The sequence below is a fragment of the Mesoplodon mirus genome (genome assembly GCF_964341445.2).
Source record: "Mesoplodon mirus genome assembly, chromosome: 4".
NCBI classification, from domain to species: domain Eukaryota; kingdom Metazoa; phylum Chordata; class Mammalia; order Artiodactyla; family Ziphiidae; genus Mesoplodon; species Mesoplodon mirus.
This window is the reverse complement of record NC_138979.1, coordinates 11,906,400-11,934,127: the sequence shown is the minus strand read 5'-3', so window position 1 is coordinate 11,934,127 and position 27,728 is coordinate 11,906,400. Positions and strand designations below refer to the sequence as shown.

Sequence of the window (27,728 nt, the reverse complement as noted above, 5' to 3'; positions counted from 1 at the left end):
GTTAAAAAACACTGGGAGTTTTAACACTGAGAGTAGAGTTCACTGGGTATATTACTGGGCAGTATTTACAATGATCCACAGCTTTATGGTCTCTGGATGCTTCCCACTTTCTGTCAATAATTCTCTGTGTGCCGGAGAAAACCAGCCAAAAGGCGAATAGATGGAAATTGGGTGATGGAGTGGAAAGTAAGCTAAAGGGGATCTGAAATGAACAGAAATCCAGATGGACATTCAGGGAGAAGTGAAGAATGTTGAAAAGGAGAGAAAGAAAGCTTAGCAGTTAAAGGATGAGTGGAATGCTGGATCCAGAAATAAATATAAAAAGAAACAGAATAAAAAGAAAATGATAAAAGATGAAGCTATGATAGAGGGTTTAGAGCAGTAGAGGATTTGGTTTGAGAACAGTTTGGAATTGGGGGTTATTGAAATAAAAATTCCATTTGATTGCAGCTGACAATTCATATGTTTTGTTTTTTCATTCATCATTTTTTTTACATACCCGTCAAGTGCAGAATGGCTCTGGTATAACTGTGGTTGAAAACCAGACTTTGAGACAGTCTTACAGAGTTGAGTTTGTACGAGAGAATTGTAGTTCATAATTTTCCTTCTCAATATTGGTAAATCAATTAATCTCTGTCTTCATATGAAGATGGACTAGTTGTATGTTTGTATCCATTGTAAAAAAGGGAAGTATCAGCACAGATGTTCAGAGCTCTCCTCTCTCCATATGTAAAGTAGGATGATCTGTGATTTTATTCATGGGCCTCAGGGAGCAAAAGATTTTTAAAAAAGCGTAAAAACATGAAGATTCATTTTCCAAAAGAGTTTGTATTCACTATTAGTGATTGCCATGATTGGGCAATAAAAACGTACAAATTTCAGGTTGGCATCCCTTTAACAGTGAAATGAAAGTATGTAATTATGCGGTTGGAGAAGAAAAATACATGTAGATTGGGGCATATATATGCAAAGTCCTGACCAATAGCTTTTTTCCTGTCTTCCTGTGGCTCCACCTAAAGCAAATACATTATAAACCTTTGTTGAAAAGTGTTGTGGGAAATAATTCATTAATAAATGTTAAATGTTACCAAATGGCAAAATGGCACACGTTTTAAGTGCCTATTACGCCAGTAATGTTTCTGCATTGTAAATTTGAATTTTAAATTATCAGGGGATAAATAGGTTAGAACAATGCAAGTTTTAGTTTCCTCAAAGTGCATATTAAAAGTCAGGTAATTTGACAGCTATTCACCAAAACCTATTTTCAAATTATGTTCTTCAGACATGGCATACTTTTAATACTTGTTTCTTTATGCATTCTATTAACTTAAATATTCAGACTTTAATAGCTACGATGGGCATTGTATTGACATTTTAGTGACACATTAATGTATGCCAAGAATGATTGTGTTATGTGGTTTGTTATACCAGTAGTTATTTTTGATGTTAGCTATTTGGTGCAAAATACAATTCGTACATGTTATGGGAGCATAAATTTTATTGCTGCCTCATTACCCTGCAGAGGCCAAATATGAGCAAAAGAATAGCATCCTATATTAATCTTCCAAAGACTGGTTATGGGTAACCCAAGTGATTGTATTATAGTTTAATTAGTGGAATAGGAGGGAATGAATAGGCTCAGTGCTGCCTGATAAATGTAATTCTCTTCATGGAAAGATTTGTACAGTGAAAAACAGTAAAGGAGCGCTGATGGAATGGCTTTTTGTCTAGTTCAGTAATGCAATCATCTCTTCTATGTCCATAAAAAAAAAAAATCTCCATCCTAAGGCTATATTTTGTAGTGTCATTTTAGGTATTCATTTTGGGGGAAAATACTTGCTTCTTCAACTTTAAAGAATTAGATCCCACTGAACTAGAAAAAAAAGCATCTAAAATAGCTTAAATTGTTTTTTGTTTTGGAAATGCAAAAAGTCATCACACTGTACATGAGTGAAGTGGTATTAGTTTCAGTGACTGTGTCTGACATTTTTCTGCTCTGCACAAACACTTGTCCTTTGCTGATGGTCCTATGGAGATTTCCCCTGGGCAGAACAAAATCAGAGGGGTGCATTCACGGAGGAAAAAATTTAGATGAGGGGGTTGGTAGTTTTGAGGGTTTATTTGGGGTCAATTATGGGCATTTCCCTGTAACTTTAAGATTTTCTGACCACAAATGCATTGGAAGAAAGCCAGGCGTTACTATGTATACAGAGTGGTAGGTACCTATACGCATACTATGAGTGTTAAGATGTGTCTGAAGGTAAAACAAACTGCAGTGTCTTTCTCTTCCTTCCACACCAGTATGCTTACCTGTAAGTCCTTCTAACCTCATGTGTCTGTAGCCGTTTGGTTCAGCTGGCCGGGAACAAATAGCCATGAGGCCAAGATGTTTGACTTCTCTGTAGGCCAGATAGCCTTACTTTGTTCCATAGGCTGCAATCTGTACCTTGGTGGGGTGGGTTGAATAGTGTCCCCACAAAATACACATCCTCCCAGAACCTCAGAATGTGACCTTGCTTGGAAATAGGGTCTTTGCCGAGGTTATTAAGTGACAATGAGGTCATAGTGGATTAGGATTGGACCTGAATCCAATGACTAGTATCCTTATAAGAAGACATGAGAACACAAAGATTAGAGAGGGGAAAGACATGTACAGACCCAGGAGGCAGAGGTTAGAATGAAGAATGCCAAGGAATGCCAAGGCTTGCCAGCAACCGCTGGAAGCTAGCAGCGAGGCATAGAACAGATCCTCCCTCAGAGCCCCCAGAAGGAATTGATTCAGCCTCACCTTGATCCGGGGCTTCTGGCCTCCAGAACCGTGAGAGAATAAAGTCCTCTTGTATTGAGGCACCGAGTTTGTGGTATCTTGTTGTGGCAGCCACAGGTCACCGAAACACCTGGACGGAAAGCTTGTTCACATTCTGCCTGTCACAACGGCATCCCAGTAAGACTATAGACAGGTATGCTTCTAGGTCCACCAGTGGGAGTCAACAGTCTACCAGTCAGGAAAAGAATGCATCTTCACAATGAAAGGGTGTAACTCATGTGCCCTTGTCCATCCCTGCCAAACAGCAGCCCAGGTTCTCTGCCTCAGAAACACCACGTCCAGAGCAGGGAATCTCAACATGACCACTAAATTCTAACATCTCTCCAGTACAAAGTCTTATGGTAAAACACTGAGAAAGGTCTTTCAGAAGCCAGGCTTTTCCTCCCGGTGTGTCCTTAATGAGGGATTCCTATGGTTGAAGATAATGGAATCCGCTCTATTTTAAACAAAAATTGTTGGAGAGCCAGGGGATCAGGATCTAGGCTGGGCCTCAAAAAATGGCTCCTGAAATAACCCCCTCCAGCAGACCCAGCCTCCCTCTGTCATGACCAGGAAGATGAGGACCAGGGAGCCACCGTCCCAGCTTGTGACTCCTGGATCATGGCCCCTGAGGCAACATCCAGAGCACTGGAGGCTGGTGCCACACCTGCAGCTCTGGGAACACATGGCCCTGGCTCCCTCCAGAATGGAAGAGGCTGACCCCAGAACCATTGGCAGGACCGGCGACGTAATTTATATGGCCCAGCGCCAAATGAAAATTCAGGCCCCTCATTCAGAGTTAATTAAGAACCGAGACAGCAACAAAAAGCATTAAACCAAGCGTGGGCCCCTCTAGACGTGGGCCCTGTGTGACTGCTCTGGTCACAGCCCAGGAAGCTGGCCCCACCTGTCGCCATATTGGCCTCCTAATCGCACCTGCAAAACAGATGCTTCCTGGACCACTGCTCCTCCCGACCTACATCAGGACCAAATCCACGTCTGTGAGAGCACAGAAGCCTGCAGAACCCTGGCTGCAAGGGCATCTGAGAAAAGCATCCTTTCCGGCGGTGCAGGCTCTTCCCCAAAGGAAGCACTCTAGGAGGAGCTGGGAAAGACGCTGTGAGCTGCTCTGTTTATCTACCCAAATGCTCAAACTCCAGAAGCAAAGATGCCTTTTGCGGAGCGATATCTTCTCCCTCTGTTGTTTCGAGACCCATCCTGCTCTGTTGTGGCTTTTCACTCACGACACACCTGACACACAGCTGACCAAATGCCATGCATGCCTTCTCTGTGGGAGGCATGTGTTGGGTGCTGGAGATGCCATGGCGATGAAAGAAGATGAGGTCCCTGCTCACTGGAGTTTCCCTCAAGTGGGTGGAAATGAAAAATTAACGCCTGAACAACCAAGTGGGATGATGTCAGGTGACCATTTCTGGGGGGCAGAGTTGCTATATTCCAAACTACATCTCAAAGCCATTCTCTCCCCTTGAGCATCAATGGTACCATTTTATCCCAGCCAACACCATCTCTTAGCTATCTCCTCATTTTCACTCTTACCTCCCTCCAATCCATCCACCATGGCACGGCTAGGGAAATCCTTTTGAAAACCTAAATCAGATCATGGACATTCCGGTGCTTAAATCCTTCCCCTAGTTTTGGACTGCCCTTGGGAAAAGTCCATACCTCCTCATCCGTCCTATAAGACCACATGCCAGCTGGTCTCTGCCTGTCTCTAACCATCCCCCACTTGCCCACTATGCCGCACCAGTGTCCTTTCTACTTTTGGGGACACGCCAAGTTCCTTCTGACCTCTGTCTTTGAACTTACAGATCTTATAGTTCACGGGACAACGCAATCCTTCTTAGCTTGCGGCATTCAGCTGACGGGTCACCTTCTCAGAAAGGTTGTCTCTGGCCGCCTACCTAGGGCAGAATCTTCACCCCACCCCACAGTTACGCTACAGCATGTGTTTCTCCCAAAGCATATCACAGTCTGAAATTATCCTGTTTCTCTGTTTCTGGGTTTCCCCTTCCTCTCCATGAGGTCAGAGACCCTACCTTTCTGATTCAATCCTTCACCCCAAGCTCAGCACAGTGCCTGGCACATAGTAGCAGCTCTAGAAATGTTTGTTAATAGGCTGACTTTCTGACAGATGGATGAGTGAAAACACAGCTACGCTCACAGGGCCTAGAAAGTTGGATCAGCGTTCCTTATTTAAGGAGAAGGAATTAAACTTAAAACCTGAGCAAGATTTGGGGTGGCTGGAGAGTTTGGGAAAACTGAAGCAGAGATTTCAAAGTGACAGGCAGTAATCAAATCATGCAAGTCAGCTATTCTGGAAAAAATGCAAGCTGGCTTCAGGGTGAAAAGGCCAACAACTGTCCAGTAGGATGGATGATCTCACACTTGCTCACGGGTTGTTCTGAGGTTATTCTCTTCCTGTTCACGTGGTGCGCGTTGTCACAGTGAAATCACTTGCTCACTGGAAACAGATGCCCTGTTCTTCTCCAGTGGCTCCATTGGCCCCTGTAGCACTGCAGCGGCTCCCTGCTTCTTATACAAGCCCCCTAAGGACAGAGGGACTAAGTGCTGGAAAGGCCCAGCTACCGTACTTGAGGGTTTTCTTTTCAGGTTGATTTCCCAGCTTTCTGCCCAGCCCCAGATTAGGGCAGACAACTGTCCAGATTCCTTGGGGTTGAGGAGGTCCCCGGATGGCAGAACCTTCAATTTTAAAGCTAAGAAAGTCCAAATTGGGACAACAGAGTCACCCTTCCACCAGGCCACCGAAAGAAGGCGTCCAGCATCCTTATTTTTTTTCCTCAAGGTCTTAGTCCTGGCAGCTTGCTGCAGCCAGTTCCCACTCCACATCCTGACTTGTGATTAATGTTCATTGTTTTTCCCTCCACCTATGGCTTTATGTGCTTCTCACTCTCAGCCCTGCTTCTTTGGCTTCCCTCCTTGATGGTGTCCGGATTCTGCCTCCAAGTGTGTCATCCTACACCACCCTTATATGGTCTGATCCATTTTGTCCCCTGGGAGCTTGGGGTTTCACCCCCTCCTTGTAACCCCAAGAAGCCCTCCTGCCACGTCTACTCTAGGGGGAGTGGGAGAACGTTTAGGGACATTCCTTAAATACAATTATAATGATACCTCTGACGATACAACTCAGGGAAAAAAATGCCTAAGTATTCATAGTAGTGACCCTCTGTCATATTGAAGATGGGTCTGCAAGCTTTTTCTGTAAAGCTTGCAGTAATCTCTTAAACTAGACAGTAATCTTTTAGGTTGTGTGGACCATAGAGTCTCTCATAACTACCGAGCTTTGCCACTGTAGCATGAAAGCAGCCAAAACAGTATGTGAACAAATGGGCCTGGCTGTTCCAATAAAACTTTATTTACAAATACTGGCAGTGGGCCTGATTCAGCCCCTGGGCCATAGTTTGTGGATCTCTTATGTAGAGCATGCTTCCAGATAATAAAAACATTTTTTTTCTTAAGTCCACAGAAGCTTTCTTTGTCCCCACCACACAGATAGGCCATAGCTCCATGTGCACCTTACACACCTTCTTCTGTATTCCTGTCTTTACCTCCTTGAATCATTCATGCCGTCACTCAGCTGGGCTTATGGAAACATCTGCCCCACAAAGTAAATTCTTGCACAACGACATTGACATGGAAAGAAAGATCACATGGAACTTACTTTTAGAGGATGTTTAATGCCAGTTTGTAATATAGAAGCTGGATATGAAGTCTGAGCCAATAGCTAGGATAATTGAGATTAATACCTAGTTGATGCTTTGTCAATGGGATTGCTAGATTAATAGGGTAAAACTCCTCTGATGAGCAGTAGTGTCTTCACCGTCACCCCAAATAGTGGCTTTAAAGGGAGGTTTTGAGATGTTCGCTGTTTCTGGTTTTGTTTTTCAAACTAAAGAGTATATATCTGTGGGATCAGGGGGCAGGCCTCTGTAGGTGTGAGTGGCTTACTAGAGCGCTGCTTTCATCATATGTGCAATTTAATATTCCTGAGCCAACCAGCATCTTCGTGTAACATATTTTGAGATGTGCTGTCCTTAGAAGTATACTTTCTTTTCATGTGCCCCTTGGCCATCTGTATGTCTTCTTTGGAGAAATGTCTGTTTAGATCTTCCACCCATTTGTTGATTGGGTTGCTTGTTTCTTTGATATTGAGCTGCATGAGCCGTTTGTATATTTTGGAGATTAATCCTTTGTCAGTTGCTTCGTTTGCAAATATTTTCTCCTATTCTGAGGGTTGTCTTTTCATCTTGTTTCATCACGAATTATTAGAGAAATGCAAATCAAAACCACAGTGAGGTATCACCTCACACCGGTCAGAATGGCCATCTTCAAAAAGTGTACAAACAATAAATGCTAGAGAGGGTGTGGAGAAAAGGGAACCCTCTTGCACTGTTGGTGGGAATGTAAATTGATACAGCCACTATGGAGAACAGTATGGAAGTTCATTAAAAAACTAAAAATAGAACTACCATATGACCCAGCAAGCCCACTACTGGGCATATACCCTGAGAAAACCATAACTCAAAAAGACACATGCACCCCAGTGTTCATTGTAGCACTATTTACAATAGCCAGGACATGGAAACAACCTAAATGTCCATTGACAGAGGAATGGATAAAGAAGATGTGGTACATGTATACAACGGAATATTACTCAGTCATAAAAAGGAACAAAATTGGGTCATTTGTAGAGATGTGGATGGAACTAGAGTCTGTCATACAGAGTGAAATAAGTCAGAAAGAGAAAAACAAATATCATATATTAACGCATATATGTGGAGTCTAGAAAAATGGTACAGGTGAACCTATTTGCAGGGTAGGAATAGAGACGCAGACGTAGAGAACGGACATGTGGATGGGGTGGGGAGGAAGGGGATGGTGGGACGAATTGGGAGGTTAAGATGGACATATATACACTACCATGTGTAAAATAGCTAACTAGTAGGAACCTGCTGTATAGCACAGGGAGCTCAGCTCGGTGCTCTGTGGTGACCCAGATGGGAGGGTGGGAGGGAGGTCCAAGAGGGAGGGGGTATATGTATACACATAGCTGATTCACTTTGTTGTACAGCAGAAACTAACACACCATTGTAAAGCAACTATACTCCAATTTTTTAAAAAAGCATGACAAAAAAAGTATACTTTTAAAAATTGAAGTCTAGTTGAATTACAATGTTGTGTTAATTACTGCTGTTCAGCAAAGTGACTCAGTTATACATACATCTATCTAGATACACCTTTTTTTTCATATTCTTTTCCGTATGGTTTATCACAAGATATTGAATACAGTTCCCTGTGCTGTAGGAAGCATACTTTCAAATGGAGAAGGCATAGAAGGGGAAAGAAAACACTGGTAACATTTTAATTAATTCTCAGAATACGATCCATCGATCGCAACGTGCACGTACATGGCAACTGTTTATCTCAGGTGAGAAATCGGGAGGTGAATGTGAAGAGACAGGGAGAAAAAAAAAGGGGGAAAGAAGCTTGTATTTCAGCAGAATGGGCTTATGTGCGTTTACCTGTCCCAGAGGTTGGATGTGATTGGAACAGGGACTGTGACCAACAGGGCACTAACATTCTGTTGACCCTCTTCCTCCAAGTCCTCTCGGCTGGTGGGGTTAATGCAGAAGAAGAGAGTTCTCTGCAGAGCAGCAGCAGCCCATGTGGGCTCATTGCTGAGCAGATACTGCTGAGTCTAGAAAACGGAGAGCCTTAACAAGTAAATTCCACACCCCCTCGAATTTGTGCCTCGGTAGGGAAGCCTCAGCAGGAAATCCTCCATATGTTTTCCTTTACTACAAGGAACTTCAGAGAACGAGTTCATTCTCTTCAAACATCCTCTCATTGCTGTAAAACAGCACTGGCTGGATGATGAGAAATGTCACCAGGAACACGAGAGGACGCCTACAAACGGAGATAGGGGAGCAGTTACTCTTCTGAATTAGATATTAGTTTGGGAGAAGTTTTATTTTTCCTTTGCTGCTTACATTCTGGACTTCGTGGGCTTTTTTCATTTTGGTTTTCTTTTTTAAAGGACAGTCTTTTGTTTTTGACTGCTTCCTAGTAGAGCTTGGATACTTGGAGAAATAAATATCAAAAGAAGATTTCTCAAAGATTTGTCCTATGGAGGAATGGAGCTTACCCTGAGGACCAAAGGATTATAGCTCAGATTAGCCTTTGCTCTTAAACAAAAAAGCCAAATTTGAAATTCAGGATTACTTGAAAAATATCACTGCAAGTAAGTACTTTGTCTTTATTGTTTTCTTTTCTTCCTTTTTAATCTCCTAATAAGCATCTTTTTGGCATATTGTAATCTCAGTGAAGTTAACAGTTGGGATCTAAATATAAGTAAAATGATTTTGCTAGCCCGTAAATTAATTGCAAGATGAGATATGAAGTGTTGTGCTCTTAACACTGTTTAGCAGGTAATATTTATAGAAATGTTTATGTTATGATGCCAAGAATCACTTAATTTCATTAATGTTTCAAGTGAATATCCTTTGCCTCATTTCCTCCAGTAATATAAACTCTATTTTAGATTGGAAAATAAGCCAGTAAAAATGTCTTCTGAAAAGAGCATGGCTGCCCTAGCAAGCAAATCAACTTTGGTTGACTTCTCTGGAATATTAAGGGAGATTTGCTGAAGGACCTGTAAATCTACAAAGTAAAATTTGCTACAACTCTGACTCTTGTGAACCCCTTTTGAAAATATGATGAAATCAATGTAGCAAATGTGAAAAAAATCTTAGTGGCGAAAGGGCATTGAAACATCCAAATATTTCAGCTGCTATTACCTTTTCTTGATTACACTATTAAGCTGAGCTCCAGCTGTGCATATGTTGTTACCTGCTCAGGACTCCAGGAGTCAAGAGCTGTCAAGCTGATCTAGCAGGATGTGGTAGACGGTGCACAAGTCATCAGGGAGGAAACTGCAAGTGGCCAAGATGTCCTGTTTCCCTCCAGATTCCTAATTGCCACCACCTGTCCCTCTGCCCTGACTTCCTGATGTGGTAACTGCATCAATTTGTTAGGAGGTGTCCTGCTCCCTCCCTGGCAATCGTAAACAAAGAACTGGCTGCTTTCAAAGTCAAGCCATGTCTGATTGATCTTCGGACAACAATGAACATAGGAATGATCTGTGCTTTCTCTGCACTCCAGTTCCCCCACTGCACCACTAAAGCCATCCTCCGGGCCCCAGCTTTCCATACACCAGCTGGTCTGAAACGATGTATTCCAAAGAAAGATAATGGTGAAAGTCCCTTCCATGAATGGAGCGTGTTGCACTCCTTCCTCCCTCCAACTTCCCCTAGTCTGTAGAGACTGTCTGCCTTGTCCTCTAAGAAACATGATTCCTGTTCATCTCTGGTTGCCAAAGCCAAGTTCTCCCAGCACTGGCCTCATTACTGTGTAGCCTGTCAGTTAAAGATCATTATCTGCCAAGCCATCTGTTATTTTCCCTTAGGAGAGGGTGTTATTTCAGTTCTATAGGTATATCCTTTAAATGTTCCCTACATGTTGTGTAGCAGCTAAATGTAGTCCAAGAGTGAAGCCCTGTTGATAGCAATGGGAGTCTCTGTCCCACTTTTGAAAGTGTTAGTGGTAATGGTGTAATCTTGGATGGCCCAAAAGGGAGAGGTGAGCTGGGGACTGTGAAAAATGCCACCAGATGAGAGGCTGGTCTTTGCCATCCTGGTAGGTTGTTGCTTTCATTTTATTTATTTATTTTATTTTTTTATTTTTTAGAAAATTAGCTATAGGTAGAATTGTTTGTTTGTTTGTTTGTTTGTTTGTTTATGGCTGCGTTGGGTCTTCCTTGCTGCCTGCGGACTTTCTCTAGTTGTGGTGAGCTGGGGCTACTCTTCGTTGTGGTGCGTGGACTTCTCACTGCGGTGGCTTCTCTTGTTGCGGAGCACAGGCTCTAGGTGCATGGGCTTCAGTAGTTGTGGCACACGGGCTCAGCAGTTGTGGCTCATGGGCTCTAGAGCACAGGCTCAGTAGTTGTGGCGCATGGGCTTAGTTGCTCCGCGGCATGTGTGATCTTCCCAGACCAGGGCTCGAACCCATGTCCCCTGCATTGACAGGCGGATTCTTAACCACTGCGCCATCAGGGAAGTCCCGGTTGTTGCTTTTAGAGGAATTACTTGCTTCCTGATTTAGTTGTGCCTAAGGACTTGTGCTTCTTTTATGGGGCATCGTGTTGTCCTAACAGCCCCTGTTACAGATGCTGGCTACCCATCAGTGATGGCAGTTTGGAGGCTTGACCCTTACAAAGGAGACCCGTGAAGAATGTGAGCTTTCCTACTTGTCACACTCCTCCTTCACTAGTTAGGAAAAAGATTTTGCCTTCTTTAAGTGGTCTATGATCTATCTGCTAAGTGAGAGTGGACCTTCTCCCCCTCAATAATGGAACTTACATTGCTGAATTTCAAAAGCCATCAGGTCATCTCTGCAACCTTGGAGAACTTTCCTTTTGTAAAGAGAAAGTTTCCTTTGCTTTGAGCAGCTCTTTTATAAACTTATGTCCTGTACAAATCTGAAGTACCCTGTCCTGTGGTACTAGCAGGTGATGACGATGACGATGATGATAATGACATCTAACGAGTATTGACTGCCATCTTTTGCCAGGTGTGATACTAAATATCTATGACACTTATGACATTAAATCTTCCCTGCCTTACCTGTAATGCAGGTAATGTAGACAGCCTCCTTCACACATTTCAATGGAGGAGGAACAAAAAAGATCCAAGAACGTTCCTATCAACTAACATCCTGTCTTCTTTTTGTTTGTTGTCTTTGTATCTTTCATTCAACTGTCTAATGACCAAGGTTATGGATTGTCCAGGTTCCTTTCTGTATGACTTTAATTCATGGATAACATTTCTGGTGGAACCTAGGCAGTGGGCTGGGGTGGAGTGCAGGAGAAATTGGGGCTTCAGCAGTGAGCTTTAGGACATGTATTGGAAATGGATTTCATTTCTTTCTGCTCTGCATTAGACTCTATGTAAAGTGTGGCTTCACCCCACATCATGCTTCTCTATGCTTCACTTTCTGCAGGGTTATGGGGATAATTAAACTTTGTTGGCTTAAAAGCATCAAAATCCTGGGGAGAAAACAGCATATTCGTGAGCAAACGTGTTTTAACTGCTCATGTTGGGCCAGGTTCTCATTGGGAGCAAATAATACACTTAGAAGATAGAACAAAGTCTTTCAAATTACCAGAAGGTGGGTAATATGGAGGGAGAGGGTTCAGATTGTTTTTTTGCAGTCATAAAACATATATTTTAAGTAAGGTTTACTATTAATATCTACTGTTATAAAGATTTTATTAACATATGACAAATTGGGATAAGCTGGTTTGTAGATGATGATTCAGGACAAATGACATATGAAATAATCAATGAGTAAATGAATAAAGAAACAATACATTTATTAATTGGGAGATGGAAGTCATTGGGGATTTAATAACACTTTTTTTGCTTTTTGATATTGTTTCTAATCTGGGTCATGGAAACATTTAAAGATAATTTGCTGCCTTGATTACATCTTTGATTCAATGATTGTTTATTGAGTATCATTTAGGGCATCACTCTCTGGAATAATCCATGATTACATTTGGGAACAAATGTAGGGCTATAGGGTGAGTGAGTATATTAGATGAGGAGAGAGAACAGTTGAATTCAGAAATACTAACCTCTCACAACTTCGGATTCACAGAAATTTGAAACTAGGATAGATCTTGGATCATCTTATCCAACTCCTTTACATTATATAGGAGGAAACCGAAGTCAAAAACTGATTTTCACATCACTAATTAGCTACAGAACTAGGATGAGAATTCTAGCCTCTGGCCTGCAAATCCAATAGCTTTTTGTTTACTTTTCAATTCTGTGTTTTTAATATATTATTTTTTAATCATTCAAAAATAAAGATATGCTCCATGATCATGCCAATTGCATTGCTCTTTCGCCTTTTAAATATCTTAATGTAAAGTATCTCAAACACAAAAAAATAGTATCACGATTATCTGCAAACACAACACCAAGATTAAATATGTTATTTTGCTATCTTTAGTTCAGATAATGTGTAAAATAAAATGAAGCACATTACAAATACAGTCAAAGTACTATCCCCGCCTTTCCCCCCTCTTCCCTCCCAAGAGATAATTATCCTTAAATTGCTATATATGATTCCTATGTACTATACTTTAGTATTTTTACTGTGTGTGTGGGTTTGTATATGTATGAGGGGGTGGGTTTTTAGGTCCAGACATGGATGTATCTATGTGAGGTTATATCTAACATCTATTTGTGGTTATACTATTGCTTTGTGTTCAAATTTTAAGATATATAAAGCATTGTCTTTATATATTTATATATTCTCTAACATTTTTTATTCAAAGTTGTTTTGGAGATGTATCCATGTTGATACATAGGTATCTAGTTGATGTTGTTATAACTGCAGGATAGTATCACATTGCATAAATCATTGAAGGTTGATTTATCCATTTTCTTACTGAGGGAAATTTGCATTGTCTCTGCAGCTTTGCTATCTAAACAGTACAGCAATGATCTTTGTATGTATCTTCTTACACTTGTGCTAGGATTTCTCAAGAAGAGTTCAACCTAGAAGTTGAACTGTCAGGTCATAAGGGTACACAATTTCCCTAGAGATTGTTAAGCTCTTCTGCAAACTCTACTGGTTTATTTGACCACCAACAATGTTGAGCAGTAGTTCTAAACGCTGCCTGCAGAAAGAATCACCTAAGGAGCACTTTAAAATTACCAATGCCTGGGGCTTCCCTGGTGGTGCAGTGGTTGAGAGTCTGTCTGCCGATGCAGGGGACGCGGGTTCATGCCCCGGTCCGGGAAGATCCCACATGCTGCAGAGCGGCTGGGCCCGTGAGCCGTGGCTGCTGAGCCTGCACGTCCGGAGCGTGTGCTCCGCAACGGGAGAGGCCACAACAGTGAGAGGCCCGCGTATGGCAAAAATATATATATATATATATTACCAATGCCTAAGTCCCACCCCAGACCAATTAAACCAGAATCTCTGGGGATGGGAGCCAAGACAGTTTTCACGTTCCCTGGGTGATTCTAGTGTACAGCTAGGGTTAAGAACCACTAATTTAGCATTCTTCTGTTTCCCCACATGTTTTCCAACATTTGGTGTTATCAGACATTCTGCTTTGCTAATCTCTGGGTGCAAGGACTTTGTAATTACTGGTGAAGCTGAGTATGTTTGTATAATGTTATTGAGCATCCCAATGACTTCCATTGAGAATTATGTGTGGCATATTTCACCCATTTTTTTCTCTTTAATTGTCTTTTATTATTGATTTGTAGGCACTTTCTTTACATTCTGGACAGTAATTGTGAGAGGGGGGCATATAATTGCCAAATGTCTACCCTAGTCGATAACTTATCTTTTCACTATCTGTGCTGCCTATCATATATAGAAGTTAAAAATGTTTAATATACTTAAATCGGTCAATATTTTCCTTTATGCTTTGTATGATGAGAAATCTTAAGTGTTTTCTATATGATTTTGTAAATCTATGTTTCTATCTTTTCTTCAAAAAGTTTTACAGTTATACTTTCTCCCAGTGAAATTTTTAATCTGTCTAGAATTTATATTTCTGTATGGTGTAATGTACTGATCAAAGTTTATCTTTGCTTTTTTTTTTTTTTTGGTTCTAGTACAGTTTTCTAACTAGTCCATCTTTTCCCAGTGACATTTAGTGCTATTGAGACCTCATATGTCTTTTTTCCATTCCATCCTTGTACCAATACCATGTTTTAATTATTACAATCTTGTAATAAATGAACCATTTTAAACTATTTTTCCAAAAATGTGCATTGCCTATTCTTGAATATTTACTATACCATAAGAATGTATGTGCAACACCGTTTCAGGTTACATGAAAGACAGTGTTGTGATTTGGCTTACAATTGCATTGAATTTATAGATTACTGGGGGGTGGTTTCTCTATATAAATTTGAGTTTCCCCATTCAAGGACATAATTTAGCTCTCCATTTATTTAAGCTTACTTTCATGTCTTTCAATATATTTTATAATTTTCCCTACAAATATTTTCCAGATTTTTGTTAGATTCATGATTGTTGTTGAAATGAATTATTTTTATTGTCAGTATTATTTTTTCCTGAAATGTTCTAACTACTGGCTGACGGTTCATAGAAACATACTAGATTTTTGTTTAACTCTTATTTCCAACCATGTTGAACTCATTTGTTTTAAAAGTTTATCAATTACTTAGATTTTCTAAATAATCATATATACAAATAATAACAATTCTGTTCATTCTTATAATATGGATATGTTTTATTTTAATTTAACTGAGTATAAATTAAAGATTTAATTAATTGATTAATTAATTTATATTCTCTAGATATTTTTTTCTACTTGCTATCATGATTAGGCACTCCTGCACAAGGTTAAATAGAAGCATTGACAGCAAGCATCCTGTCTTGTCCTGAGTTTTATATAAAATCCCTTTGATTTTTTCACCATTAAGTATATTTTCTTGAGTTTTTTTTTTTTTTTTTTTTTTCTTTCTTTTTGCGGTACGCGGGCCTCTCACTGTTGTGGCCTCTCCCGTTGCGGAGCACAGGCTCCGGACGCGCAGGCCCAGCGGCCATGGCTCACGGGCCCAGCTGCTCCGCGGCATATGGGATCCTCCCAGACCGGGGCACGAACCCGTATCCCCTGCATCGGCAGGCGGACTCTCAACCACTGCGCCACCAGGGAGGCCCTTTTCTTGAGTTTTTACTGGATATTTTTTATCAGGTTAAGAAAAAGTTTCCTTCTAATTCTTCTTTGCTGAAATGTTTTATTAGGAAAGTATTTTGAGTTTCAAATATTTTCTGCATCTGTAGAGATGAATTTATGGTGTTCCCCTTTTAATATGTTAATTGGTAAATTATATTAATAAGTTTTCTAAAATTGAACCATCCCTGTATTCTGGGATAACGCCTTGATCATAATTTTTTAAATATTCATTCTAAGTTTGGTTTGCTAATATTTTGCCTAGAATTTTTATATTTATAGATGAAACTGGCCTGTAATTTTTCCTACTTGTTTTACATCAGTTTATCTTCTTATGGGTTAAAAAATGATTATCAGCTTATTCTATTCTATGGAAACATTTAAATAAGATTAGGATTACTTTTAATTTGAAACTTGATAGAACGTATCTGAAAAAATCCTAGGTCTGTGTGTGTGTGAGTGTGTGTGTGTGTGTGTGTGTGTGTGTGTGTCTGTGTGTACAGACTTTAGTGATTCCATTTCTCTTAATATTGGTCAATTAGGGTTTTCTCTTCCTTCCTAAGTAATTGTTAGTTACCTTTATAGTGAATTGACCATTTTGGCTAGATTTTCGAATGCATTGACATAAAATTGTTCCTGATATTCTCTTTTTTAACAATTTCTACCTATCTGTAGTTGTTCCTTTTTTTCATACTAATATAGTCATTTGTGCTGTCCCTTTCTCTCTTTTTAAATCAGTATTGCAAGAATGTTATCAGTTTATTAGTTTTTTTTCAACTAATAAACAATTTTTGGTTTTCTAGGATATCTCTGTCATTAATTGGCAAATACCCTTGGCAGTCAAACCATAATTTAGTTGGGTATATTATTCTAGATCGGCAGGTATTTTCTCTAATTCATTTTATTGGATTGGCCAAAAAGTTCATTCGAGATTTTCTGTAACAACTTACAGAAGAACTCAAATGAACTTTTTGGCCAACCCAATAAAATATTCTATTGATTTCTGTTACTTATCTTTGGTTTTGAAAGTCTGCTGTGCCTATTGTTATCCCTTGGTGCAACTTATCTTTTCTCTCTGGATACTTTTTTTTTTTTTTTTTCTTTTTGCGGTATGCGGGCCTCTCACTGTTGTGGCCTCTCCCGTTGCGGAGCACAGGCTCCGGACGCGCAGGCCCAGCGGCCATGGCTCACGGGCCCAGCCGCTCCGCGGCATATGGGATCCTCCCAGACCGGGGCACGAACCCGTATCCCCTGCATCGGCAGGCGGACTCTCAACCACTGCGCCACCAGGGAGGCCCTTCTCTCTGGATACTTTTAAAATCTCTTTTAAGATCTCTTTGTAGTTCTGCTGTTTCACTACAATGTATATCTCATTGTGGATTTGTCTTTTATTTATCTTGATTTCTTCTTAACTCATAGGAATCATATATTTAATCAATTCTAGGACATATACAGGCCTATATCTTTGAATATTGATGCTTTGATAATTCTGTTCACTTTCTGAAATTAATATTAGCCATGAATTTTTTGTTCATTTCATGCTCTCTGTCTCTTAATTTTATATTTATCCCTTTATCTCACTGTGTTGCATTCTGAATTGTTTCCTTAAACCTGTCTTTCAGACCATTGATTATGTCTTCAGCTGTGTCTATACGGCTGTTTCACCTCTCCATTGAATTTCTCATTCCATAGCTATAGTTTTCATTTCTAGATAGTCTACCTACCATTATTTTAATACTGTGTTTTTCTTTTCATATGGCTTGTATTCCTTTTAGTGTTAGTCATTTAAAATTTATGTGAAATAATCTCTTATTTTGTTCATTTATCCGAAGTCCTTAGGGTTCAGACTCTTCTATTTGTTGTGTCTGGTGGTATGATTCTTCTGGTGGATTGTTTCTTCGTGTGATGAATAATTTAGGACAATGAGCTCATCCTCAGTAGGGAATACTGTATAAAAACATGCAACCAGTGTCCCCTTCAGACATTTTGCATTTGTTTTTGCTTTTTGTGTCCTAGGATGAATCCTTAGGCTAATTTCTTTTTTTTTTTTTTTTTTCCTGGTACACGGGCCTCTCACTGTTGTGGCCTCTCCCGTTGCGGAGCAACAGGCTCCGGACGCACAGGCTCAGTGGCCATGGCTCATGGGCCCAGCCGCTCCACGGCATGTGGGATCCTCCCGGACCGGGGCACGAACCCATGTCCCCTGCATCGGCAGGCGGACTCTCAACCACTGCACCTTAGGCTAATTTCTTGATTCACATATTCCTGGACCACACAAACAACCCTGATTATAAATTCTGGCACTATCTTTTCCCTTCACTTGGTATCTAGATAGAGACAGACAGGCATCTTTACCGTGTCCATTTGCTGGGACTCTATCACCTGTCCGTACCCTTACATAGGATTTTAAACCCAACCTTCTGGGTTACTGAGACATGTAAGTTTCCCTGATGCAGACCACAATCTGTTTGTGCCCTTACCATACTGCTTTTTAGATCCACGTATCTTACACCCGGCCTTCTCTCTTGCATGCTCTTTCTCTCACTCTTGCTTTCTTTTTGGCAAGCGTAGTAGTGCATTTAAAAGAATAGTGTCTTTTTATCTGTTTTTTCTAAGCATTTCTAAGTGGGAAAGTTTTCAAATGTTCTTGAGAAAAAAATTCAGAACAAGAATTCCTAGTTTGGCCTTTTTGACATTAAAAAAAAAAGCCTAAGAATTTCACAAATCATATTCTCCATGCAAAAATTTTCTTGCTAGCTTCTGTAGAAATGTAGTTTATCCAAAGATCAGCTTGAAAATTATTAATGTAACCCTGAATGTTTTGCTGTATAACTGCTGAGGAATTGCATTCCTTTGAACTTCTACGATAAACTCAGCCACAGCCTGGTGTGTTGAGAATAATGGGGTGAGGAGGGGCTATATCCTACTTTGAGAAATTTTTCAGGGAGTGTCCTGTAGAGGAACAAATACTGTTTTCTGAAAAAGTGCAAGCATCATTTGCTTTTTCTTAGTGAGAGACCAGAAGGATATATATTTTTAAAGGTTATGATGAAAACCCCAAAGCCCTTTCTGGCTCTATAATTCTGTGATTTTTTTTTACTATCTTGAGAAAATTTCCCCAAAAAATCTTATAGCCTGTGTACAGCTGTGTAACCAAATCCTAGGAATCAAAGTTCCTTAATCTTCCCAAGATGCTCTCCTGTTCTCTCTGTCATTCACCGTAGCATCTTAGCAAGTCCATAGATATGAAAGGGACTGTGTTCAACCTTTTTTTTGCGGTTAATATTTTTTGATCTGATTCTTCCACGGGATGTCAAAGAATACATTGCCAAACAAAACAATTAGTTGACTAAAGAGAATGTTAGTTATTGAATACTATCTAAACATGACATATTTCAAAGTATACACTGTTGGCAGTTTTCAAAACTTCCATTGAACATGCTATAATTTTGAGATATTTTGCCCCAAAATTCTCTTTGGAAGCAACAACTTAATAATAAGACACAGTTGAAATAAAGACAAAGGATTCATTTAAAAAAATAGCAAGTGTTCTTTCAACACTTGATACCCAAAGTTATTTCCGAGGCCTCACCGTATTATTTTAGATTAAATATCTAAAACAAATTGTTACAAAAATAAACCCATCCCTTCACTGGATTTCATTCTATGTTTGGATTGGGGTGGAGTCAGTTGTTAGGTGCATGATCAGAGCACAGGCACTGAGTCTTTTTATTTTCTTAATTATGAATTACCGTTTCAAGCCCTCATTGGTGGTTTACCATGGCAGTAATCCCTACCAAAACAGTTGTTCGTCTAGATCCTAAGTGGTTTGCTAGAACATTAACCTCGACCTGACCCCTGATGGTCACAGGAGAGATATACAAGGGTCAATAATTACAACTTCTAGAAAAACCATCAAGTAGGGACTGTACCCTGAATTATGTTACTTGCCTTTAAAAATAAATTATAGTATGTTTGTCATTCAGAAGGACTAGATCAGCAAGGCTAATGAAAATGTTTAAATCCTTATCAGTTGGAATGAAAAGGGCTGGCTCCAGAAAGTGCTGACCTTGGAATTTTTGTGCTGCTTGTGTTGATCCTGTGTGCTGATGCACATGACCTACTGATGTGTGGCTTGGCAAGCCATAGAGGCTTATTCACCCATGCTGGATGTGAAAGGGGCTTCCAGGCTGCTCCCTGTGCTGTGGCATTCCTCTAGTTCTCTAACAAAGCTTTCAACTGGCGTCTGGGACTAATGAGCATACAGTCCCAGGAGCAATGGAGCACAGTTTTCCGTCACCCATTAAGACAAGCTCTAAGCCCCAAGCTTATCAAGCCTGAACCAGGAGAAGCTAGGGCCAAAGGCTGAAGATAAAACAGTCACTAATAGTTTCATAAACTGCGTGAATAATTCCTCATTAACAATAAATACTGCATGTTTAGTGATATTACCAAAGTCCTTATAGCCAAGGTGCTCACTGGCCCTGGCCATTAAAGGCAACATAGCTCTTTTCAGGAGAATCTGAATTAAGCCTACTTTACATAAAGTTTAGTCTGAGGACATTTCTCCAAGTAATCTTCCCCCTCTTTGTGTAGACAAGCGACCTCATTCTGCTAGGGTCACGTGGGGTGAAGTAAGTGCTAGAGGTGGGCCATCCTGAGCTGGTGGGAGATGTACAGAAAATCCTGGTGCAGATGATTCTGCCTTAGGATGTCGGTTATTTTTGCATTTTAATTTAAGCTTTCAATTATGTGCCTTGCTGCAGTGTAATCGGGGAATAAATAGATTAGAGGAGAAGCAGGACGAAAAACTACTCATAGTCGTTACCTATTATTTATTCTATTTGGTCAAGGATGTCAGAAATATAAGGTCATTAAAAATCAGCAAGTTGCTGGAAATGGGGATGATGGGAAGGGGGAGTCATACCCCTTCCCTAAGACCTTAGCATTGATGTTGGAAAGGACACTTGAAGATCCTATTTGGCCACTGGTATATTGTAGACTTCATACTTATAAGTGGCATAAGTGAATACGGAGACCTACTCAATAAAAATATTTTAAAAGTCTTTAAAGTACATAATCATTAATTTTTAATTCTAAAGCTGTTATATTCTTCCCCACTCGCATTGGTGATCTTGATTTTACACAGCCATCCCTGTACTATATGGCTCTACTATTTTTTGTCCTATATATTTGTATCCTACTGTTTCTACTTCTCTGTCTCATTTATTTCACAATTCTGTTTGAGAATCCCTGGAGACCTGGCTTAAACTTCCTTTCATCCTGTCCAGATTGGCCATCTCATTCCAGTTTTTCATTGAGCTCTTCTTTCTTTCCTCTATCATGGCATTCCATTGGCCCATCGTTGCTCTTAATCAGGTCTGGATTCACGGTCACAGGTCTTATGGGTCTCTGCCCATGTACACTGTTCCACGTTACCTTTGATGCCCCCTGCCTCCTTCTTCCTTTCTAATAGGACCTGCATCCTTAACATCTACAGACTAGTTGAGAAACTTGTTGATCATTCTCTCATGCCATCTCTCACACAAAATGTTTCTTTGCACATCCCCTCTGCCCTCAGTATATAAATTATAACACAACCTTTCAATGTAAACTTACTTGATTTGGGACTATTGGGTATTTGAAGTATAACTTGAGCAACACTCCTTTCCTATGTTAAAATATGTGTGATTGACATGCATTGGGAAGGCTGGATATGACTGGATACCAGATTATAGGCAATTGTAAGGCAGTTACTAGGTTTCATGTTCTGTAGCATCTCGTGTGAATCCATGAACTCTTAATTTGCAAAATCAGTATCACAGCAGCTGATGGTGGTGGTGTCCAACCCCCTAAATGAACTTCCAGCAAACATATAGAGTTGGCAGAGTGCCGTGGCGTTCTAGCATTATTTAAATTATTCCAAAAAAAATATCCAGGAACCACCCCAAACAGATAAATCATCCAGATGCTTATAAAAATCAGAACAGTATCCATTGGAATTACCTTTTCATGCACCTAGTGACTGGCATATACAAGTTTTCAATAAATATTAAATCTATCGTCATTGGAATATGTTTTCAATACCATATGATTGATCACCATCATCAACTCTTCCAGCAATTTTTCTATAAAATCTGTATCTAGTTTATGGTTACGTCAAGAATCCCAAAGCCGGGCCTCCCTGGTGGCGCAGTGGTTGAGAGTCCGCCTGCCGATGCAGGGGATACGGGTTCCTGCCCCGGTCTGGGAGGATCCCATATGCCGCGGAGCGGCTGGGCCCGTGAGCCATGGCCGCTGGGCCTGCGCGTCCGGAGCCTGTGCTCCGCAACGGGAGAGGCCACAACAGTGAGAGGCCCGCATACCGCAAAAAACAAGAAAAACAAAAAAAAAAAGAATCCCAAAGCCACTGTGAAATCAGTGAAGCAATTGGTGGTCACAGCTCCTTAAACTGAAGTTCTTTAACCTAAGGATACAAGCTTCCATCTTCCCTTGGTATGCCTAAAAGATAAAAAGTTAACATTTTTCAAGATTGATGAAACAGTGATAACAGTTCTTCCTCATGGAAGAATGAAAATATACATCTTTAGATTACTACATGAATGATTTAATTCAAACATAAAGAATTATCACAGTTCAGTGTTATTAAATATTGAAACAGAAGTAGAAGATATGCAATCACCTTTCTTATATTTTATTAAAAATAGGGTAACACATTGAGATCCAAGGTGGATTTGGAGACTAATTTAAGCTCTGCAGACCTAGGATTTTGTACTTATCAGTAATGGTTCCCCTGTTCTTTGATTACATGTGTTTCTTTCAAGGTATTTTTAACTTTAGAACGCTGAAGCAAAGATGTTCAAATTCAACCTTGGAATTTAATACATCATCTCTTTCGCCAGAGACATTTCACTGATCCTGTGTTATTTAAAGGCCAAATGGAACTGTTATGGTGAAAATCTGAAAAGAATGTCAGAACTAACACAGTATGGAGATCACATTTTCACAGAAATAATGATTCCAAGTCTTGTAATTTAATTTGCATGGTTGAATGAACTTGTCTTTCTCCTACTCCAGAAATACAGCCTACCATGTCCCGAACTGCAGCCCTTTCGAAAAGAGGTCAAGTCCCTAAGTTAGCATTCCACAATCGTGCCCACTCCACAACTTCAAACCCAGTAACAATTTTTTTTTCCAGTAACAATTTTTTAATTAAAAATGAATTCTAGGGCCTCCCTGGTGGCGCAGTGGTTGAGAGTCCGCCTGCCGATGCAGGGGATACGGGTTCGTGCCCCGGTCTGGGAGGATCCCATATGCCGCGGAGCGGCTGGGCCCGTGAGCCATGGCCGCTGGGCCTGCGCGTCCGGAGCCTGTGCTCCGCAACGGGGGAGGCCACAACAGTGAGAGGCCCGCATACCGCAAAAAAAAAAAAAAAAAAAAAAAAAAAACTAAGCCTACAAACTTATCCTTTCTGAGAAAATGATGGGAGGAGGATGGAATTGCTCTATATTTCTTTTAATTAAAAATGAAGTCACTTAACCTAGAAATTTGTATCTCAGGTTGGGGCATGTGAACTATCACAGAAAGGAATAGATCGTGTTACCCAGAACCCAAGGACCACTGATGGTACCTTCTCAGGACAGCTGACAAAATTCTTCCTAGGACAATTTCCCTGGGTTGCTTTCATGAGTATATTATTAGAATCTAGCCCTCTGTGTTAGTGGGCATAGTTCTATAATAAACAATATCCACATTTCAGTGTCTCATCACTAAAATGTGTGTTTATTACTCACAACATAGTCCATTGGTGTGAGGATGAACAAAGCGTGAGGGTTCTGCTCTAAGCAGTCACTCAGGGACCCAAGCTACTTCAACATGTGACTTTGCTATTTCTAGGAACCCTGCCTTCTCTGCATTCAGCCCACCAAAGGGAGCCAATCACAGAGGACTTCCTGGGAGGTTACCTGGGGCCAGATCTGAAAGTAGTGTATGGCTCTTCTGTCCTCATCCCATTGGCTGGAACTCAATCATACAATCCCATTTAACTGCAAGGGAGACTGAAAAATGAAGCCTAAACGGCTGCCAAGAGGAGACTGAAAAATGAAACCTAAATGGCTGCCAAGAGGGGAAAAAAATAGGATCTGATGAACACTGAGCAATGTCTGTCACATCTTTAGTAGTTTTGAGTTGGGATTGATTAACAGGGTATGTGAAAATAGCCCCATGGCTGGTCTTGAACACTAGTAGCTATAAGAAAATATTGGACCAAGGGTGCCCATCCCAGGAAGCTGTAACTACATGTTCCCTACTAGGGAGGGTGCTCAATTTTAATGTTGTGAGAAATATAAGATGAATCAGATATTGTTTCTGCCCTGAGGCAGTATATAGTCTCCTAAAGGAGTAGGCTATCTGTATAACTAGCTATGTTCTAGCTTGTATAACAGGATATTAAATTGGAAGTTTTTACTAAGACTCCTAGATCTAATAGACAGGAAATGCCAAAGTTAAATACCAAATCAAGGTTCAGATTTTCAAAGGGCTATCAAAAATGGGTTCCATAACCTAAAATTTTCTTAGCTACAAAGGGGATATAAAAGGTCTCTGGGACCGAAAGTTGAGAGAGGAGGAGGAGGGCTCGAACCAGGGCTCGAACCCGTGTACCCTGCATTAGCAGGTGGATTCTTAACCACTGCGCCACCAGGGAAGCCCAACAGTGCTCTCTTATGACTACAGCTGACATAGCTGATTTGTTCAATGTGCGATTTATGTTTGAATTCTGGTGAAGTGCCCTAGGAGAAGTACAAGTAAAGTGCTCTGGGAGGCCGTATAAACAGTGCTTGCTTCTAGCTGGAGTGGAAGTGTGCCTAAGGTAGGGATGCGTGGAGAAGAAGGCACATGCAGCAGACCTTAAAGATAGATTTAAATGTGCAGAGATTTGGGATGGGCTAGGGAGGGTAGGTGGCTGTTGGAGCTTTGTTACGGGCATTTCTAGCAGAGCAAACAATAGAAAAAGCAAAGAATGTGTCAGTGTACATTCATTCTTGGTAAAAAAAACAAAACAAAACAAAAAAGTGCCATTCTCATGAGGGATATTGATAACGGAGAAGGCTATGCAGGGTGGGGACAGAGGTATATGGGAAATCTCCTTACCTCTCCCTCGATTTATTGTAAACCTAAAATGCTCTTTTAAAATTGTCTTTTTTAAAAAAGGTAGGGAGACAGAAAAACATAACAGATGCCTATAGAATAGCAATTAGTTCCATTTGGCTGAAGCCAAGCATGGGGCAGTAATGGAAAATAAGGTAGAAAGTGTTGGCCTACAGCTTAGGTAAAAAGCATTAGGCAAGCTTGAAACCTCAGCAAGGAGTCTGCAGAAAAGGCAAGGAATCAAGGACGAGGCAGGCTACCAGGGCAAAAGGAGAAGCCTTGTAGTTGGGCTGACCTTCATGGTAGGCGGCCAGACGTCTACCTTACAGTGTCCAGCAAGGTACAGGGCATTCGTTTGTATCTAGATAGACCAGGTTGATGTCCAAGGGGGGATAATGTGATAAGTAGGGTGTGAAAACAAGAACCTGTAGGCAATGAAGATGATGAATTCAGTAAGTTGTACCTGAAGGTAGGAACTTCATCTTGGATCAGGTTTGGGAGTCAAATCTATACAGATAGGAAAGGCTTCTTTTCAGAAAGGCAGCTTCAACACACCTCTGACCAGTAATCTAACTCCTGTAGGCCTCAGTTTCCTCATCTATGAAGTGGTAATAATAATAATATATGATAATTCAGTCCACACACAGATTACCCAGCATGGTGCCTGGCACATTTTTGGTGACCAGGAAAAGCCAACTCTCTTCTCTCTCCTTCAAGAGGAGGAGGCTGGAGATTCCTAATAAGCAGACTGCAAATCAGGTTATGGTCCCCGTCTTGGTGAGGGAACTAGAGAAAAAACTCTGTAAGCCACAGCAGATGCTCTGTTTCATGGACTAAGCCAGTGGGGGGTGGGGGTAGGGGTGGGAGGGGGGCTTGAGAACAGTGGGTCTTTAGATTCCCTTCATACTGAAGTTAGAGCAAAGAGCACCCACCTTGTGCCAGTTCTCAGCCTCCTGGCCTTGGGTGGGATTGGCTGAGGGACTGGGTAGGGCTGAGTTTGCAAGTCTCACGTTCTCAGTGTTTTAAGGCTGTCTAGGAGGCAGGAGAAGAATGGAGAGTGGAGAGCAGGTGTGCAAGCCAGGAAGTTTGAACATGACTCCAGTGCAATCTCCAGCTTTCAAGGAGGGCAGAGCTGGAAGAGGGGAAAGACCTGAGGCTTCCCATGTCCATGCAGCCGGGGAGATGGCAGGGTGAGCTGGTGGGGCAGCCCCAAGAGTGAAAACAGCATGGACCATGGCCTGGAGGCAGAAAGAAAAGTCAGAGTCCAGAGACGGGCTCCAGTCATTGTTCTGCTGCTAAGCTTTCTGAGCCTGGGTTTCTCCGGCCACCAAATGCACTTACAGTAACAGTTTACTTACCCACGGGCTGTGATCTGAAACTTCATCTGTGCAGAATTTAGCCAGAACAGAAAAGTAAATTAAGGTGGTCTTTGGGCAGTCAGTGTAGACGTGATTACAACCTCCACGCTGAAAACGTGGGACAGTACTCCTCTCCAGTTTATTCGCCAAGGACTATATACTTAATTTGGACACAATTTTAATAGGCTTGACATCCTAGTTACTCTTCCCAGGAAACTGAAGATGCAAACAAAGAGGGGGCGTTAGAGTAGGAGATGAGCAGAGGAAAAGCAGGGGCGGAGAGCCCACTGCAAATAGGAGATAAAAGGAAGTAAAGGAATTATTTTAGAAATAGCAGTGTGGATCCACGCAGTACAGGGACAAACAATGTGTATAGCTCCATGTGCTCTGGGGACTCTTCAGATTTGTGCTCTAGTTTCTGGATTCTGCAAAAAACATGACTAATCTATGTTTGATAATTGAGTCCTCAAAAAATGGATAAATTAGAGAAGAGACAGAACAGGGAAGTAGAATATATTTTTAAAGTACTATTGAAAATTATAGAATTTTAAAAATTTGGGCCTTCCAAGGCCCAAGTCTTCATTATATGGATATATTCGTTTATGCAATATTTGTCTTTTATAGATCACAGTATTCTTATACAGACCCACTGTGACTATAAGATGTTCAGACTGCTTAAAAAAAAAATAAGAGGAAACAGGTATACCAGAACATAGTCAAACGAATGGTCATATCGGAAGGCTATAAACTTATATTGATAAGCCTACCATTAGGTAGAATGTTTTGTGTGTCATTTGTATTTATTGAGTATATATAGCCTTTTTTAAAAAAATAATACACACATTTTTTTTAAAGTTTATTTATTTATTTTTGCTGTGTCGGGTCTTCGTTTCTGTGCGCGGGCTTTCTCCAGTTGTGGCAAGCGGGGGCCATCCTTCATCATGATGCGCGGGCCTCTCACAACCGCGGCCTCTCTTGTTGCGGAGCACAGGCTCCAGACGCGCAGGCTCAGTAGTTGTGGCTCACGGGCCCAGTTGCTCCGCGACATGTGGGATCCTCCCAGACCAGGGCTCAAACCCGTGTCCCCTGCATTAGCAGGTGGATTCTCAACCACTGCGCCACCAGGGAAGCCCATATATAGCCTTTTTAATAAGTTTATAATAATATAAGGCAACAGCTTCCTTACTTTAGAATCTCAAGTTATTATTTACAAAGAAAACCACCAATGACAACATATTTTAAGCCTGGTTCTTCTAGAAAACACTAGCTGAGCACTTTATGCCATAAGGACACACTGGCTGGCCCTTGAAATTAGCTCAGAGTGAGGCTGAATTATTCGTATTGTTCACTTTTTGATGACTTTCAAGACATTAGGCCTACCCTAAAGGTCAAAATCCTGCCACCACTGAAAAGATTAGTTTAAAGGTACCATAAACCCTGGTGTCAGGATCCAAAGTGGAGCGTCAAAGATGGTTTGAATGATGGTGGCATCATTAAAATAAGGTGACTCCTTTGAAGGGGACAGTGGTCATTTAGTGTGTAAGTTCTGGCATATATGTTTTAAAAATGCATCCCATGGAATCACATTGGA

General features: G+C 40.9%; 1 protein-coding gene across 2 annotated transcripts in view; it reads left to right on the top strand.

Annotated features, from left to right (window-relative positions):
• Positions 1 to 27,728, top strand: part of KIAA1217 — a gene marked incomplete at its 3' end in the record, with an annotated part of 500,156 nt that overhangs the window by 77,601 nt on the left and 394,827 nt on the right. The window contains exon 1 of one of the 2 annotated variants that reach the window (XM_082618037.1): positions 8,753 to 9,086. The exons of the other annotated variant lie outside the window; for it this stretch is intronic. Of the gene's footprint in view, positions 1 to 8,752; positions 9,087 to 27,728 lie in introns of those variants that run through there. 2 annotated transcript variants of the gene reach the window in all.